The sequence below is a fragment of the Sinohyriopsis cumingii genome, chromosome 3 (assembly GCF_028554795.1).
Source record: "Sinohyriopsis cumingii isolate HCF-2022 chromosome 3, ASM2855479v2, whole genome shotgun sequence".
Classification (NCBI taxonomy): Eukaryota; Metazoa; Mollusca; class Bivalvia; order Unionida; family Unionidae; genus Sinohyriopsis; species Sinohyriopsis cumingii.
Window position 1 is genome coordinate 143473394 of NC_142963.1, and position 20902 is coordinate 143494295.

General features: G+C 35.7%; 1 protein-coding gene across 2 annotated transcripts in view; it reads left to right on the top strand.

The window, feature by feature from the left end:
* Positions 1-9797: 9797 nt before the first annotated feature.
* Positions 9798-20902, top strand: part of LOC149804008 (solute carrier family 60 member 1-like) — a 150300-nt gene continuing 139195 nt past the window's right edge. The window contains exon 1 of one of the 2 annotated variants that reach the window (XM_089953885.1): positions 9798-9934. The gene's annotated coding sequence lies outside the window, so the exon portion shown is untranslated. The remainder of the gene's footprint in view (positions 9935-20902) is intronic. The other variant, XM_089953886.1, reaches the window with a different exon arrangement.

Genomic DNA, 20902 nt, shown 5'->3' on the forward strand with positions numbered 1-20902 from the left:
GAGAGAGAGAGAGAGAGAGAGAGAGAGATGATGATGATGATGATGATATTCTTTTATTCCTCCATTTTCTGAAGATTTTAAGACAAAAAAGAAATGCATTTAAATACATAGAATCACAAAAATAGTAGATTCGTTACTTATTGAATTATTTCCAATAGCAAACGAATAAATAAATTAAAATCATTACTAATCTAGATAGAGATATATATACGATAAAACATTTGAAAATGTATCCTCACAACAAAAATAGTTTCCTACTCTCTTTGCAATCCAGTACAAGTATTTCTTTCCTTATATTATGGTTGAGTTCTCTATTGAATCGAATATATAATATCCTTTATCTTAATGAAATACTTGGTAGATAGTCTGATCATATTTATCCATGCCTCAAATTCTAAACGTTCTGATATATCATTTAAACCACCAAGTAGTATAATCAGTATAACATCATCGATCTGATCACATAAATCACGGTAAATCACTGGAGGCATATACGAAAATAGACTTTCCATCAAGTGGTTTCTGTCGTCTGAGGTTAAGGCACAATTCATCGAAATGTGCAAAATACGGTCATGACTCATTTTGCCACATAGGGGACACAGTCCAGGTCTTGCTTGCATTCCTCCAATACGAATTAATGTCCCATATTCCATTTTTCTGCTTGAGTCAGTGTAAGCTATTTTCCATAGATGATGCATTTTTAATCCTGGATTAATTTTTAAAAATCTACCAAATCCCTCTGATGGATTTCTGATACTCATTTCATGTTTTCTCTCCTCTAATATCTGTATTCTTGTCCCAATTAAGTTTTTCCATGTTATTTTGTCTGGAAATTTTCCAGTGAAAATAAAGTCGTTGAGATAGTCTTCTAAATCATACTTTTTTAGTACAGTATTTACATCATATATAAAAGAGTTGTAGCTATGTTGGGGGTCAAAAATAAAATTTCCAACAGCCCAGAGGAAAACCTTTTTAGCCGTTAAATTTGCTGATGTTCTACACATGCGACCAAGGAATACGAGTTTTTGCTTATCTATGCGAGCTTCCATTGATATCATCCCCAAACACGATGTCGTAGATCCAATAGGCGATCTTTGAGGGAAACCTTGTACTCTCCGGGCGAAATATCGTTGTATTTTCTCCATTGATTCAATGCCCTGATATGACATATTAAACCAGAGTTCTGAGCCATACAAAGCAGATGGCAATATAACTCTTTCCCAGACTTTCACAGAGACTATAGGATTCATTCCATTTGCATTTAATCCAATTGAGTATAGTGAGTTTGTTACACGTTTAGCTTTATCGTAGGAATAGATTATACGATCATTAGTTTTCATTGATTGCGACAAGGTAACTCCTGCATATTTCACTTTTTTTGCTCTAGGAATATTCTGTGATCCCAGAGTAATTCCATTTGATGAGTACACTTCCTTTCTTTTACTAAATATCATCCAATTACTCTTGTTAGAGTTATATTTCAATTTCCACTTCTGTGCATACTGATAAGCTGTATTCACGAGTATTTGCAATCCATTCAGCGTAGAGCTTAGTAGAGTAGTGTCGTCTGCCAAAAGCATGCCAGGTATATTCATCTGATTCACTGTTATCCCGCAATTAGTCATTACTAGCTCATTCAATAGGTCATTTATGTACACGAGAAATAAAAAAGCCGACATTACACGCCCTTGACCAACGCCTCTCCGTAATGGAAATGTGTTAGATATACATCCTCTACACGCTACACAGGCACTTGACTGTGTGTAGGAATGGGCGATTATTCTCCATATTTTTGCATTAATTCCTAATATTTTTAGTTTTTTTAATAGTCCACAATGCCACAGTCTATCGAATGCCTTTTCGTTATCCAGAAAAACAGCATATACATTAGAGTTATGATTATTAAAGTACATCAAACATTCTTGAAGAGTAAAAGCAGCGGAGATAGATCCAGCCTCCTTACGAAATCCAAATTGATAAGGATGTGGAAAGCTTATTTTGTCTAAATACTTTTGAATTCTGGTCATCAATATTTTTTCAAACAATTTTCCCAGACAAGATGTCAATGTTATACCACGATAATTCACTGGATCCTTTTTATCTTTACCATTTTGTTTGTATATCGGTATAATCATCCCACATCTATATACATTAGGTAAATACTCATACTGGATCACGTAATTAAAAAGGGCAGTTAAATGTCTGATTAAATATTTTCCACCATACTTTAAGTGCTCATTCGATACGCAATCAATGCCTGGTGATTTTTTTGTTTTTAGAGACTTGATATGCTGCAACACTTCTTCCTCTGTAATATTATTACATTTTATGTTATCAGTCTCTAGTTTGCTTTCTTCGTACATATTCTTCATTTTGACACAATCATTATGTTCCTCATCTGTTGTACCACTTAATTCAGAAAAATATAGTTTCCATAGATTGACACATTCATCCAAAGTATTAGATTCTACTCCTCGAAATGCAATATTACCAATGTCCGATTTATCTTTTCTATTTTCCCGTATGACTGCATAGAATTCGTCTATTCCCATTTCTGCACTCTTTTCTATCTCTTCAAATATGCACTCTTTATATACCTTTTTCTCTTGCCTATGTTTCTTTCTAAACTTTCTTTTCGCGTCCTTGTATCTTCTTTTGATGCTACACTCTGTGCTTCTATTTATTCCTGCTTTGATCCATTCTCCGCGCGCTTTTCTCATATTCTGATGTAAATTTTCAAGCCCACTTTTCTTCCAATATGGTTTCAAGTGCGATTTGAATTCGGACTTTGGAATATATCGGTCTGATGCAGTTATTACACTCTCAGTTATCAATTCATTATACTTCTCTATATCTTCTACCTTTTTACACTCATAGGTGAAATTCAAGAATGCACTAACATCAGATTTATACATGCTCATTTCTAATGGATTTGCCAAGTTCCATTTCATTCTTGGAGATACACATGTCTTTTTATTTTCCTTCAGTATATCTTTTGCAAGTGCCGCTGTAATAGGTAGGTGATCCGATATTGAGAAATCAATGTTGTCATTTACTATGTGTCTTTTTACAGCACCTCTAATTATTTCAGGTATTAATATATAATCAAGTGTGGACGTTCGTGACATGTCTTTTGATCTATACGTGATGTAATGTTCATGTGGTTTTATCACCAGCGTAGCAACTATGTTTCTCTGTTCTATTCTTTTTTTGAGAGCAAGATCTCTTCTTGATGGATTTTTACACACAAGATCTGCATTCATGTCGCCCGTAATTATGCATATATTTTCAGCAGAATACCTATCATACACATCAAAAACATTTTCACAAAATTTGTCATATGCATCATCAGTTCTAGTTGTCGAGGGAAAGTAGGTTGCAATCAAAATTATAGGTTCCAAGTCTCTCACTAAGATTTTCACCGCCATAATATTTGGGAACTCATTTTGTAAGGTGCTTGCTTTGCATAGTGATGATCTATAAAATACGGCAACCCCGCCACTACCTCTATAGCATTGTTGTATCTCTTCAGTAGGTAGCGCAACTACTTTGAAATCATCATGTAATTTATCTAAATACGTTAGATTCTTTGTACAAAGCCAATGTTCAGTGATAACAAATATATCTGTGTCTGGTAACAATTCAATTAGTTTCTGCGTGCTAGACATTATACCACGTACATTCCATGTTGAAATAATGATCATAATTATAATTAAGAAGCAATTACTAGTCATATGGCTATGCTCATTAGGAATATATTTTGTAATTCTCATGCGTTTCATCAAGTAAGTAGCCTTCTCTCCATTTTCTGTTTGTTATCCATTCCCTACATTTTATTCCAGAACTCCAAAATGATTCATTATTCATCATCAGTTCAAAATCTTTATCCAGTACATTTAGTCGAAATGTATATATATTTGATCCATCCCAATGGGGTCGTTCCTTTATGAGGCGGACGAATGTTACTGTCACACCTTCCTCCTTGCACTGAGTTGCAATAGCTGTCCTTACTACATCTATATTTTTTCTCGATTTGACATTTGATAGCAAAATGCGTCTTATTTTGTTATTTACAACTGGTTCAAACACATCCGGTTCTATATTCCTTTGATTGGGTCTGGTAATAATTGTCTCAATATGTCTATACGATGTATCTTCCTTTTTTTGTCTCTCCTCGTCATTCGGAAGCATTCTTTGATCATTTGGTGATTTGTTGTGCCCTATTTGATCTTTATTTATGTTTTCATTTATATTTATGTTAGCTCTATCTTCATATCTTAATTTCTTTTGCTGATTGTAGGTTGATGTACTTGCATTGTGAGATGTTATTTCTGTGCGCTGATTATGATTCACATTTTCCGTTATGTTAGTCCGATCATTCCGTGAAAGTGGCGGGAAATCTTTCAATGTAAACATAGCGGGACCATTTCCAGGCAAATCTGCTGGAAGAGCTCTAGCAGGCTCTTTGTGTATTTCTTTTTGTCCATGTACTACATTTTCTTGATCAATAGATGGAGAGATAACATGTCTACTCTCCTTGTATGCTGATAGTTCATGATTTCCATGATTTTCTTTCATTTGCAAGTCTACGTTTCTATCACTTCCTTTGTTAGACTGATTGAATAAAAGTTTGTGTCTTGTACAAATTGTGTCTAACTTTCCCTCAATACAGTTAATCTTTTTCATGATCACATCTAGATGTTGATGTACATGAGAAGATAATTCTTTAATCTCATTTTCCCGGGTTGCCATTGATGACATCTGGAAATACATTCCTCTATTATCATTGATTAGTTTTTCTTCCTTTAATTTCAGTTGTTCTATATGAGAGTTCGCCTCTTTGAGTTTCTTCGTAGTTTCCACTAAGTCTGACTTTAAGTTTAGGATCTCATTTTCTGTCCGTGTGATAATATCACCCAACTGGTTTTCCAATCTGGAGAATTTTTCTTCAAGCTTATCATTCATTATCGCTATCTGCGCAAATATTGTGCTCATTCTATCAGCATCTTCATCAGTTATTTGTAAGGCGCTATCACTGACCGGAGCTTTCGGACTTTGTGATATACAATCACTGCGAATTGAGTTTATACGCTGGGATGATCTTGTTTCAGAATTATGTTTCAATGCCCATTTAGATATACATGCTTTCAAGTCACTGTAATTATTTTCTCCTTCAATGAAATGGAATATAATATAAATATCTTCCGATAACTTATCCTCCACAGGAGCACTATTTGTTCGAGGTAAACGTTCTACTAATCGACCATCAGGACAATCATATCTCTTCCTTTTTGCTAGATCAAAGAGAGCTTGCCTTGAATCCCTGAGACCTTTGACATCAAGTGTTGATTTCAATCTTTTTTTGAAGGCACTTCTATTAAGAGTTCCAAATTTGGTTTTGATTTGCATGTATATGCCTTCATTAATTTCGTCTACATCTGAATCTTGTTCTGCTTGCGATGTCTGTGAGACAAATAGAGCATCATCATTGGTATCATCTTTGGTATCAGCATCAGTGACATTTTCAATGTTTCTCAGATTTCCCTTCGGTTTCCCCATATCATCCATCTCTGATAAGTTTAAATCCGGCCTTGAATTGGTGTTGTCCTCATTTTCATTATCTAACATGTCTTGAGCAACATCAAAACTATTTTGAGACTTTCTCTCAATGTCCACATCATCTATAATATCCTGCTGAGAGAGCATTTTTGTTCTTTTCTAATGAAAATCTCCCAAAACATTCAAGTATTTATTTATTTATTTATTTTGTTTTTATTTATTGTAGGTAGTATATTTTCATTTCAGCCATATTGTCAACTTTTATCTAACTTTCTCATGCAATATAGATTCTGAAAGAGCTCACACTCTTTAGATGAACATGAGTTAGCAGTTATCAAGAGAGCCTATACCAAGTCATGTGCTTAGCCCAGATTAGCTCTTACTTGCACTCACTAAATCCATTAAGGCTTAAACAAACCAAATATAGAACTGAACTATAGGTGAGCTATAAGTGAGTTATAATTGTCCGTACTCCTGGTACTCCTGGTACAAATGGGTTCAATGAATATATGACTAAGAAATATTAAAAACACAAAATTAATACTTGAAAGAAAACTTCCAAAAATAGTAATTACACCACAATACAACTGATCACTTCAAGAATATATCCACAACATGTATCAATGAATACAATCACATTTTGCCATCCAATTTGATGAAAAACTGGGAGCTCCAAAACACATGACTTGAACCCATGACGGAAGTTTGAGAACAATATCAGTACAATCTGTTGGATAATTTACTGAAACTGTCAAACTGAACCCTGTCATAACAAGCGGATTAAGACGTACAGGAAATGAAACGATTGTTAGTACGGTAAGCACATAGTAAGAGCTGTCAACTGCCCAGCAAGCCTAAAGCCCAGAATGGAGAAAACATTTTTACGAGGCAAATTAACCTCGGAATGTGTATAAGAAATCTTGTTGACGAATTTTATTGGATTTGAGTTCAGGTCATGGATTTTCCCTTGGAAAACAAGATGACCTAATTTCTGATTGGACAGCTGCTAACATGCCTGCCCTTACTGGCAAGTTAGGAAATTCTGGAAATTACTATTTGGCCCTCATCCTTTTTCTGTTATTACGTCTTAGTAACTTGTATAAAGTACGTTTAGCTAAGAATTAGTTATTCCTATCTTAAACATCAATCTTCGTTGAATCAGCTTTAGTTGTTGTGTTCAGTTCAGAGGATTTAATTTATTTATTTCATTTATACATTGGAATTACAAAGTGCTTAGACATTAAGACTAATTAGCTGTTTTGGAATTACTGTGAATTCATTCAAAGGCATTTTGGACCATATCATCGTTATACATCAAGACTGTTAGCACATCAAAACTATTCCAGACTATTGGCACATCAGCATTTTAGATATAACTTCATTCGGAATAACACAGGACCTCACTGGCAATACTCGATAATTTTGGGCTTTGTGATAGAACTTCCTGAACAATCTATGATTTAATTCAGTATTTTAGAAAATAAATTATAATTTGAATTTTCACAACTTGCTGGTGTTCACTTATTTTGTTACTTAGTTTATGACCTTAAAAAGACCCCTAGGTCCATATTCCGTTAATTTAAAATAACATACCGCTATATCCACCATCCATGTTTTCAAAACTGTTTGATAAAACAAGTTTACAGGCAGCTATGTTATTATCGAAAAGCCTCTAACCTCTTGACTGATTCTCGATTGTGTATTAGGTCTCACCAATGCTGTATTACTGCAATATGTTAAAAAGCAGCAACGTCAAACCAAATTTGTCAGATGATGGAGTTATTTACAACATGTGGGCAAATAAAATGTGTGTAGGACATTATGTGGATGAAACTTTACTTTGGTCCATCACGTTTCACCCTGTCATCTAGAGGCAAGATTGTTATTATTTTATAACGGCTATATCATTCCTCTGATTGACTATGCTTGCATTATTTTATCGCAAAGCACGGAACAAACGAAATTATAAAGTTTCTTAACTGCGAAGAGCAGCGCGTTTGATTATATATGCTGATTTCTGTACATTCTTTGCACCATCGCTGCAATTGTTCCAATAATTGAACTTGCATACTGTAAAATATAGAGTTAAAGGCCACGTGTTAATTTACGTGTTCAAATCTAGTCATAAGTTGTCCATTATACTTGAAAACGACATAGTGATTACTGACTCAGCTTCTCAATATTTACAATATATGGTGTGTGTGTGTGTGTGTGTGTGTGTGCGTGTGTGAGAGAGAGAGAGAGAGAGAGAGAGTAAATGGATTTGGCAAAAACGCGATATGTGCGTCCATTTTATGAAGTTTATTATATTTTATTGTATCATTTTTTTTCGATGTTTAAGTAGCCACTTTTGAGGGCCACGTGAGTGATTAGTGTTTTTCCTTCTTTTGTTTTTATACAATCTGTGCTGCACTTTTAAACCGATGATCGCGACCGACTGTCGGAGCACCCACATTACCACCAATATAGTTTGGCCACATGCACCCCCCTCCCGTCCCTGGCTTTCAATCTCTTACTACTACATTAATTAATTTATTTTTTGTACAATTAATTTAAGGGCATCTAACACAGAAATAAACATACAATCACAGGCAGGCAGAGAGAGAGAGAGAGAGATTGCTTATTATTCATGTGATGCTGATAGCACCAGCTTAGTAGTCATTACGTTATGATTGACTCAGATTATCTCCTTTATTATTATGGGATAGATGATCACACATAACGTGAGACACGTTTAACTGACGATTTCTTTGAAACGTATCAATAATTCACAATGTCACAGTCATCGATAAATTGTCATTTACAAGGCTTATGTAGATTGCAAATATCACTTATTTGTGTGTGCGTTGTTTCTTTCGGAACATTTGTTAGCTAAATAATAATTGTCAAATATTAATATATTATCCCACATCCGACAAAATATAGTCAGTGCTAAAGTACGTGACTAATAATGTAAATGGATTGGACTATATGAAGCCGTCATCGAGGCTGAAGTCGCTTTCCTATGCACCAGAGCTACAATAATTCAAAACAAAACTCACCTCTTGTGAAACCTGGATAACCTACTAAATAATGTACACATCAATTTACAGTATTTGTGAAGTCCCTCTATATTACATCCCAGTATCGGCATATTATGTTATTAAGCAACTTCCAGCATATAATTTGAAGTACTGACAGGAGACTACTTCCGGTAGGTGAAAGCATTTGGCTTCCTCTGGTCTTATCGTGTACTGTCCTAAAACTTTTAAAATGCTATGATGGTAGAGTTTGTAAAAATTAAGCTTGGAAAATCTTGAGAATAACTGTTAAAATTCTATTTGCGATAGATTTAAAATCCCTGTAACAAAATTACAGTATAAAAGGATTTTTACCATAATCAAAATCTATGTTTTGGTTGGTGCTTTATGGCCCATCAGGACTTCAGAGTAAAATGCCTTGTTCAAGGTCACACCACTGTAGCCGATTTGTGAGGATCCGATTATGGGAATCGAACTCAAGACTTTTAAGGACAAAACAACAACAACAACAGCAATAGCAAAAACTGCATCAACAACAAACGAGTAATTTACTTCTTTAAAGAAACAGGTGAATCATAAAGCTGTAAAATTTGGGAAAGGCCTTGTTAAAATTCAATGTCAACCAAACCGGCCCACTTCTGTTGGTGTTTGCCATAGACAAATCCGAGGGTTTATACAATCAGAAGTCTGACCGAGAACAAGTCTGACAAGGCCAATAGGAAAACGCCCATTTTGATGACGTTTTTGTAAATGACTTTTATGTATATGACAAAGGCACATAAGAGTCCTCCACTCCAAAATACTAAGTCAGCAGTAAAGTATGGTTGCTAAGTAACGATTGCGTGCGACGATTAGGACGTTGTTATCTATGTTACCAAATGAATGAAATTCAGACACGATACTTGAATTTTCATTTCACTCAATATTTGCAGTTCCCTCTGGTCCTATTAATTGTAACATATCAAGCCTTTATAATCAGTAGTCTTAGTGATTGATTTTTATACAGATCAACAAAATAGTTGCTTCCCAGTTTTTGTTGTTGAAATCTTCCCATGTTTAAATGGAAATAACATTTAACCAAAATGGAAGTTAATGATATCACTGAAGCTATTCCATCCACAATAATTACACGATCATAGTCTGGCAACTTTTGCGTGGTGAGCCCCACGGCTGTTTAGTTAATAGCGTTTATAACACAAACATTGTTATGCATTAAAACCACAATTTGCAAGGCACGTACATTCCAAATGACTATGGCAAGTAATTAAGCCGGGACTGCTTTTACGGTGCGTAGCCAATATACATGATGTTTACAATACAGAAGTATCCAGCTTTGGTGTTGGCGGCGACAAGCTGTAAGTTGCATTATTTTATCTTAGCTGATGCTTTTTTATTTTTAAGTATTTTACTAGATTTTTTAAATAGTACTAGAGAAACAGAACTCTCTCTCTCTCTCTCTCTCTCTCTCTCTCTGGAGTCAGTTTGCAATTTGCATCCTTTTTTCTTGCTTTTGATCTGTGTGAAAAGCCACGCACACTTGTCACCAATAGTCTTTATATCTGGACTCGTTTTAAAGTAAGATATGTAAATAATATACTATTTTTAGTGCTGGCACTAACAAATGCATGATTCTTAGTCATAGCTCTACCGCTGTGAAACTGATAGCTGTCCGTGCTTTAAGTCATTTTGAGCGTGATGTTTTCAACAAAGTCATTCTGAGCGAAAGAGAATACCGATCATTAAAAGCGATACTGGCAGCATATTTTGTGTTGGGTTTAAAAAAAATTGATTTATGTTGTTCGATATTTTCTCGATATTTAAAGAATTAATTTAAATCGTTATTCCTGTTTGTAAAATTCACCAGCTGTAATGAATCTGACCCTCGACAACGTCGTTCTGACACTCTGCTGGCTGGGGAATGTAGCCATGCATATAATGGTGCGTACTGCGGCATGTCGTAGAGTTGAATAATGGAGGCAGCAGCTGCAGTGACACACTGGTTGGCGTACCGGACTCGAAACCGAAATGGTGCCTGTTTGGAACCTAGTACGGATCAGTCTGGGCTGGCTAGAGTGGTGTGCCTTTGGGCAAGGCATTTTAGTCTAATTGCCTTGGCACTAAATTATCTACTTTTGCTGATGTGCCATAAAAGACCAAACTAAACGGCGGCGTTCTGTGGGATTCATACAAAATTGTTGTAACTGATTTGTTATCTGAGTTGCTCCCAAAGCGAATCGTGATACTGAAATGCATTGTACATCGCTGAGTCTCCTTTTTGGCATTGGTTTTATAAATAATTTATGCTCCTCTGTGGTGGATGAACTTTTTATAAAGAAACAAAAGCCCCAAAACAAAAGAAGAATAAAAGCCGTTCATTCAGTCTCACATATTCTCGTTTGAGAATGGTCAATGCTCAGAGTGTATTTTTTTTTATCGTAACTCGAGATATCCCGTAAAATATATTTTTATTCTCTAAATTTATTGTTACAGTTATTTAAAGTCGTAAACTAAGTTTTCTTTTTTTCAGAAACAAGTTGTGCAATTAAAATGTGTCAACGACTAATCTAAAACGTTTGTTAAGACGTTTTTTAAAAGAATAAAACTATGCAAAATTTCTCTTATCAGTATGTATGCCTTTTTAATTTATTTTACAATTTACATGTACATTATTGTGAATTTAGTATTATTGATTATTATATTGCCATTCACTAAGGGTTAATATCAATAATCATTCTATTGAACTGAGATGAAGAGCTTGAGGTAAAATAAAATAAAAGACAAATGAAATAAAATAGAATAAAACTGGCATTCCTGTTATTCAATCGTCCCTAACGTACCAGCGTTTCGTGAATTGTGAGTGTTTTAGTTCCTGCAAGAAAATGCATTTATCAGAAATCATGTACCTTGAAAACGTTTCTAGGTGTGTTCCTTCCTCTCTCATTCATAAAGTGGCATCCACTTAGTGGAAGATCATTTGCTTTTCTGTCTATTTAGACTCTTTTCATTAAATTGAAAACAATGTGAGAAACAGAATCTCAAATAGGTAACGATATAATATTGAATTTATGAAACTAGTCGAATGATTTCTTCCTTTTGCCCGCCAAGGCTTGCAAAATTCTGAAAATTATTCAACTGGTTAAAATTTTAATATTTAATCATTATCCATATAAAATCCTCGATATAGTCACTATGGAGATTAACACAGAGTTACAAAGTTACAGTCTTCGTTTATTGCTCCGTAGGGCCTCGCAAAGTTACATTATTTGTCTTTTGCTCGGTAGAGCCTCGCAGAGTTACATTATTTGTCTTTTGCTCGGTAGAGCCTCGCAAAGTTACATTATTTGTCTTTTGTTCGGTAGAGCCTCGCAAAGTTACATTATTTGTCTTTTGCTCGGTAGAGCCTCGCAAAGTTACATTATTTGTCTTTTGCTCGGTAGAGCCTCGCAAAGTTACATTATTTGTCTTTTGCTCGGTAGAGCCTCGCAAATGACAAATAACGTAAACCCTCAGTTAGGATTTTCTTTTTCAATGTTTTCTCTCTTGTGTACTAATTTAACTAAAAGTTGGCGTTCGACTGAATCCTCCTCCACATATGTCACTGTAAACGACATAAAAAATTTAAAACGCATATATTCATATTTATTAGGGTTCAATTATGAAATTTTGTATGGGGCTACTTTAAAAAGCCGATTTAAAAGACAGATCAATTTAGACGCAAGCAGCAGCGCGACACAAAGCGCTTAATGTTCTGTATGCAACGTTAATGCGTACATTTTACCTAGATGTTTCTACTCATGCTATACACACGTATTCATCATATTTTTAATTTGTATACATGCTATACAGATATATATATATATATATATATATATATATATATATATATATATATATATATATATATATATATATATATATATATATCATATTTTAAATACGAGTTTAATCTTCCTAGAAAACAACATGGGAGTCACAGGCTTCATTGTGGCAACTTGACGGGACATTTATTTTAATAATAGCATGAAAATGACAGTACATACATGGTGAGATGTTGAGGCATGCGTGCTTTGAATCGTAACTGCGAATTTCGTGTGTATCACTCATTTATTAATAGAGTAAATTCACGAATTCACAATAGCTTCAGAGAAAAAAAGAAACCTTTTTAAAAATGGAAAGAAATTACTTACAACACATGGGAAGCACTATCAATCTGTTGAGCTTTGTTGACAATCTGTGAGAGTTCAGGTGACTGAAAGCTGAAACCGTAGTATAAAAAGTGTGAATCACACAGTTAGAGACATATTGAAATCAGGTCGAAATTTCCATCAACCAACATCTTCTATAACCCTGCTTTATTCTGATCCAAAGATGGCGATTTTAATACATATCAAACCTTTATACACTGACAACCTCTCTAAAACGGCCAAATGTTGGTCCCAAAAAGTATTGGCATGTTAAAAGATTATACCACCCTCAGTAAAACTGCATGATCTAGTGATTAAATATGGAATCGATATTGGAACAAAGTTTTGTTTCTTCTCAGTAGCATATTTCCGCACGATAAAGTGTTGCAGTACTTTCATATGCGTCTGATTGTACTGTCGGCTGCATAGTTACGTGGTCTCTAGGGTAACGAATAGCAGAGAGAGCAGCCAGAGCTGCCCCGCAGTTTCTCTATTATTAATGGAGGATTCCATATAGTGTAATGAAAACTCCACAAACAAGCTTCCGAACATCACAACCACCAATGGAAAGTAGTTGTCCCTCATATAGAATGTACTGAGAAGATGAGGTGGAATTAAGGCAATCACGTACCTTCTGAAGAGTGAACGTTTGATCAGAGTCCATGACCATCTAGTGTCCACTAACAGTTGAATACATTCTTGTCGAGTGTGTCCTCTTCTACCATGTGATACAGAAATATGTTTTTGTAAACGCATGGAAACAACTTAATGGTGATGTATCATGAAAGAAAATCTTATATGTTTGTGAGGGAATGCGGTTTATTCAGGACATTTTGAATGTATATTCTTAAGATTTTACATGTTTTACCTTTATCATTTATTTGATATCCCATTTAGAGAATTTTAACATCTTCTTTAACTGTATCATTTAGTACCTAATTTTTATTGGTTTTTAGGGGGACAGAATTTATCTTCCTATATTTTATTTATCAATTTTTATATATACATTTTAGAGCTTTACTTTGAATAAGCACCATAACCAGCGTTGTGTTGACGTGTTGTTAAACCCTACAACGATACCACCAACAACTATTACACAACTAGCACGGTCGACCCTCTCGCGACGAATCTGATCAATCAGACCGATCTCACGACTAATCTATAAATAAATCTGAATGAGATCTTTACAATCATATCTTTCAGTAACGTAACTTACCAAGATGGCGTTTTGTATGTTATCGTGTTCGAGCGTCCTTAGCAAAATGTGTAACAAGCTAGCCATGGCCCAAATCCCCGGGGGTGGGCTAAGTATAGCTCTTGTGTTGGGATCAAGCTGGACTAACCTGTTATGGACTGCTTTGTTATTAAAGTGAACATAAAATTCAAATTTTGTTGCTAACATGTACATATTGATGCCCTCTGCTGATTTCCAAAATAAAGAGACCATTAGGTTTAAAACGATCAGGGCATTGATGTCCGATTAAAGGGCACTTAGCATTTTTGTAGACAGAATTATTATAGGTTACTGCCTTTTTATGGGAAAATATGAACGAATTTTTCGGATGTAAATACTGCACGACCTTGGGAGGGAAGTATATCCATCGGACAAAACGAATTCATATTTTCCCATACAAATGCAGTAACCTTTTTATTATATGCTCATTTTTTTAATTCTACCTAATGCTTAATTATATTAACAAAATACACAACAAGAAACAAAATAATTGAATGTATGCCATATTCCAACTAAATACACAAGCGCAGATTCATCATTACACAAAAACAACATTATTACTGCGCACGTAACTCCGCCCATATAAATTTGAACTTAGTCGCGCGCTCGACATAACTTTCGAAAGAAAATGGCGTGTCTAGTTAAAATTTAAATATGGAGTCATATTGTGAATAAGTGCGGACTGCAACAACTTTTCCATTTGATCTGGAATGAATAGATTTTGGATTGTTTTCGATTCTACGAAGTTATGTGATTATGGACTGGATTTATATGTGACAATTCCGCATGAAATACGTCGGATTGAAGAAGCGAATTAGAAGCGAGTTGACATCTGCAAATGTGTTTCTGTTTCTGTCATTGAATGTTTGAAATCATAATGTGGGAAAAATATAATGTCTTTCAGTTGCAATTATCAAAAAGACGCTATGGAATTTAATGCTTATTTCATTTTGAGTGCTGTAAGGAGGATGTAATTGCACTTACATTCGAAATTACAGTACAATTTCGAAATGTGTAATCAAGATTGAGAACGTATGATATGGCTCATAATTCGGATTTGCAGAACCAACACAGTACATTTTGAGGAAATTCAGGATGTAAAACTGTAAGTATATTTTGTTGCCATTCTTATCACCAGCTAAAGAAGACAGTTTATGTATTGTCAATTGCATGCTATTGTAAGGACCCTTTCTTGCGTCTATTGTATAACTAGCCTAAATCCGAAACATTGTATCAAAAAGTTAACGCGAAATGTGCCAAAGCAGCTGTTATGTGGCAGTCCACGAAACATCTGCTTTACTCCATTCGGAAACAATAGAAAGCAGTTCCTTTATGCACGTGAATGCAATATGAAGGTGTGCAATATGGTAAAATACTGAACGATTCTGACAATGTAAAGTTAACGGAGAAAAAAAATGAGCATATAATAAAATAGGTTATAGGCATTAACAAGGGAACTGGCAGGCTTTCGGACCGTAGTGCACATGGGTGTGTGGCACATAAATCATAGCCTATTTACACCCCCTTCCCAGGCTTACCCACCTCGTATTCAGCATTTATTATTTACGTAGAGATATCAACGTTTGCATAAATCGTTACTTCAGTGAAAATCTATCTATCTTCGTGAAGTGGTAGGATAGTGAAGATCTGATTTAAATTAGATTGTAACAAAGAAAACCGTATCATTGTGTTTTAGATATGGCAGGGTCATTGTTTTAGATGGTCACAGACAAACTGACTTCAAACGAAGATACATTTTCATTACCTGATAATTTAGTGTATATGCAGTTACAACACACACACACACACACACACACACACATATATATATATATATATATATATATATATATATATATATATATATATATATATATATATATATATATGTAGCAGCAGAGAGGTTGAACAGATCTATTCCTAGAACGTAATTTTTGAAACAATAAAGCTTCCTACGAAAACGAAAATATAAGGTCAATAACGCCAAACCAAAGCCTCTAACTTACCGAGAGTTTCTCTAATTGGGTTAGTTTATAAGTTACTGTTTTTTGTCGTCGGTATTTTTTTCAAGTACGCGCGGAGTTTACCCGCTTGACGTCTCATTGAGGTCACGTCCTCTCTGCTGCTGTAATTAAATCATTATTATATCAATAATGGCACCATCTATGGAGTCTTATACTGCTAGATTAGCTCGAGAAATATTAGAAGCAATAAAGAAACTTTTTCCGTCCGTGATTCTGTCAGACGAAGACTACAAGAACGTCAAGAATCTCAAGTTGAATTTGCGGAAAGTGCAGAACAGTTATTTAGACAAATTGTCGAACCAACTAAAAAGGTCGGTGAGGCTGCAACATCATCACAGCAGGTCATCGGAGCATTACCAAAACAAATTAAGGAAGCTATGGAGTCTGCCGACAAAACACGTGCTGAAATTCAAGACGTTAAAAATATTGTCGAGGATCCATCTAAACCAGAATTTAAAACTAGATATTGTACTCAGCAAGGCTATATAGAAGTAATGGAAGATCTTGTTAACGTTGCTGCGGTGGGATATCAACTACGACATCAGCTTCTAAAGCCAGAGTTTTATAACACTCCAGAACAAGAGTGGGTTGCTAGGGTATTTCGTGAGTACAAGAAATTCCACAAATCAGTAAAAAAGATGAAAAGAATATGATAATTTTATTGATAAAGTTTATGAAATGAAATAAAGGGTTGGAACGCCAGTTATACCACCAGGAAAGCAGCGATCTCGACTAAGAAGACAACCATCACCTGACCCCGTTGTAACCGGAAGAGCAGCAGAGAGACTGAGCCCACCAACTATTTCGTCAAACAGAACCTTCTATCGAAAACACTCTTGATAGAAGATTTGTCTTCACAAAATAAACCCTTCTGGTCAGAAAACACTGATAAATAGGTTTTCTCCGCTGACCAGAAGGGTTATCTCATGAAAAATATCTACCTATATAACTACTTCTCGATACAAGGGTCTACTAGACGAAACATTCGGTGTTGTTTCAGTCTCTCTGCTGCTCAAAATGCAAACATTTTTAATACAAAGTATTTCTAATCCTAAAGGATTTCTAATTAAAAATTGTATCTAACCCAACTCGATACCGTGTCCGAGGATCATGTAAATTTATCGTTACAAATCCGTGTGGTTTTGCCTGAGCGCGACTAAAGAAATTTCTGAATTTATTTATGTCCATGTCGCCGCTGCACCAAGTCTGATGAATATTTCGTAACGTGTGTGCGTCAACGCCGTTAAATACCGCGAGAACGTTACAGTTATCTCTGACCACTTTCGGAATTTGTGTATACCGTTGAGTTACATAAATCACATCAGTGTTTTTGTGTCGTCCACGTGAGAATATCCTGGCAGGGTTTGATTGTTTGTCCAACATGATATCATCGTACACAACTAAATTATTAATACTCCCATCAATATCATCGATACTCGGTGCTTCATCAATATCAGTTATAAAATCAACAACATCTTCTTAACTTATCGATTTTGCACTTTCGTTGTAATCCTTCAGTACGCTATAACACCGTTGATCATCCACCGATGGTGCTATCAAATATAATTTATCCCACTTCATCCACTTCATTATTAAATTAAGTAACAACTGTGTCTTACCCGACCCAGATGGACCTATAATAATCATTCGAATTGAATTTGGTAGCACTGAGTTATGTTTGATTGGCTCTCGTCGCTTTGACGCAGAAAAGTCAGTAATCTCCATTTGAAATGTCTTTGACATTTTTATATATCATAAAAATAATATGAATTTATATTGTGTGAAATGCCGAGCACGTACTCCAACTGCGGATATGACAACGATTACAACAAAAAATAATCGACAAGCGCTTACAGGCAAGTGTGAACGATGTGGCACAAAAAAGTTTAAATTTAGTTTTAAAAAAAGGAGGTGATATCGCAGCCAATTTAGCCAAGTTACCAGGAACACCGTGGGCTAAATACCCAGGGGAAAAACATCTTCCAGGATATAATTACTGTGGTCCTGGAACCCGACTTGATATCAGACTTGATGACCAAGATCAACCAAAACCAGGTGAGTATCCGATAAACGCTATTGATAAGGTGTGTCATGCGCATGATGTAGCTTACCGAAGCAAGGATTTGCAACAGCGCCATCTGGCGGACGTGAAATTAATTCATGCGTTAAATGCCATCACTGATAAATCTTTCAAAGAAAAGTTAGCATCCTGTTTGATAAAATCCGCAATGAAAGGTAAATTAGCGCTAGGTACTGGTATATAATGGAGTCGATTTATTATTCCCCAAGCGGATATTGGAGAGGTAGCGCAGCAATTAGTAAACTCGCTGAAGCAGCAAAAGTTACAAAAGTTACTGCTAAAAATTGGTTATCCCGACAGGCAATATGGCAAATTTATCTACCGCGCCCTAAACAAATTCACTTTGCGCATTGCGATGTTAGTGTACCAAATGAGGTTCATCAGGCTGATATATTATTTCTGCCGCATGATACTATCCGAAGACGTACATACAAGTACGCGTTAACTGTAGTTGATGTTGCAAGTAGATACAAAGATGCGGAACCGTTAACGACTAAAACAGCATCCGAGGTTGCTTCTGCGTTTGAACGAATTTATCAACGTGGTCTACGTTGGCCAAATTTATTACAAGTTGATCCTGGCAAAGAATGTCAGGGTGCAGTATCATCGTTGATGAAGCAACATAACGTCACCATCAGACGAGGACATACTGAAATTCACCGTGATCAGGCAATTGTTGAGCGATTCAATCGAACACTTGCTGAGCAGTTATTTGGATATCAATACGCGAAGGAATTTATTCAAGATACGAGATCTCGTGAATGGGTTGCAAGATTACCAAGCGTGATAGCTGCGCTAAATAATGAGATTACTCGAACAACCAACATGAAACCTGCCATCGCGATCACAAAAAAACATATACCCGTACGACGTGATTCTTCAGCACAACCGATACTGGGTGATGTTACAGTTAGATATTTATATGAACCGGGTGAACTTGAAGGTGGTAAACGAAGAGCGACTGATCCTATCTGGAGTGTTACCACACACAAGATATCCACCGTGACAAGATCGTCAGGCAGACCAGCGATCTACAGGTTGGATTCAACTGCTCCTCAACGTGGATTCACACGTGAGCAACTACAGGTAATTTCTGAGAACACACAATTACCACCGCGATCACTTAACTAGCACCCCGACGTCGATTGCACTCAAGACAGGTCAACATGATATTATCACGTGTATGACCGCGACTGTTATCTTTTCTGTCTACGGTAAATTGTCTTGAATTTTTATTCGAATACTGCCATAGCATTATACAATTACAGCTCGCGTAGTGATTATTCTGCTGTTGTTTTAACTCAATAATAAATTCAACATCAAGATCAAAGTCGCGATTATTTTTTTTGTCACTCTGTTTGTAACCGGCGAGTTTTCTTTTTATTACATCACCATCGGTGATGCTGTTGTTTTCATTATTAATTTTATCAGCTATTGAATCTTCCAATACAACCCTTCGCAGTTGAGATATTCTTCTGACTCTGGACACCGCTAGGTAGACTAAGTTTGACCATTCGATTCGATCATCAACAATCCAGACAGTTGTATCACTGATAGTTAGTCCTTGAGATGAATGAATTGTCATTGCGTATCCTAGCGTCCACGGGGATTTATTCATTTTTAGTGCATCTTTGACAGCATTAATATCAACTAACACAATAACATTCAATACTAAATTCTGTTTCCTTGACTCTGTCAAGTTCCCAGGAATATCAACATCTATATTTTGTAACCGCGTATCAGCTGGTCTATAACATAACGGCACTGGCAGCATTGGAAACTTTTCCTGTTGTAATTGAAATAGCTGTTGTTGAAGTGTGTCTCTGACTATCTTTCTACTTGCCACTATCAAATCGTCTGGTTTCCACGAGCTCCAAAAGTCGCTCATCGAAGTTTCAGGAATCATCTCGCGCATAATTTCACATTGAATTTTATTCGGTTGTAATCTGATTAATGTTTTAAATTCTTTCAACGTTGCATCAAGTGCTCTATGATCATCAGACACTTCTTCGTAATAATCAACAAAATCTTTTAACCAATCATGTGGAGATGCGCCGACAAACGGAGGTGGTTGACCGTGATCGCCGCACATAATCACTGCAGTATTTTTCGTTAGCAGCCAATCAAGAAATGTTTTTAATGTTTCCAAGGGCACCGTACATATCTCATCCCAAATTATTTTCTCGGGAATATATTTTGTTCCCATTCGATCTGACGTCCACACACCGCCGCTGTATTTGAAAAAGCTGTGATAAGTACAAGAATTGACTCCTCGCTGTTTCATCTCCCTGGCGAGCCTGTGTGTAGGTGTTAGCACAATCATATCCGATTTTCCAAATAATTCAATGGCTCGAGTTGTCTTACCAGACCCACCCGGCCCCTTTTAAATAAACGGTTTTGTGTCTAGTGATTGGATCATACACAGATGGCAACAATGACTTTGTCGTCGACATTTCTGATAATTTACAATAATCATCCTTAATTGCAAAATCAGCGGATTCACAATATTCGTGTAACATCTCCGCTTTTATTCTCCACGAACTCCATTCATCCGAAAATCCTGCGGATTTCATTGTAAAAGCCAGTGATTCTGAATATTTTTTACTGATATAAAATGAATCCGTTGCAACTCTAACTGCGGTGTCAGGAAATCGATTTATCATTGATAGCAAATTTATAGAAACATAACCCAGCATTGAAGATCTTAGATGTGTGTATTGAGACGATTCTCCGTCGATATAACTTACAATTGTGCCCAACTTTTTCCCGTCGGACAAGAACACATCCTCCCGATTACAAAA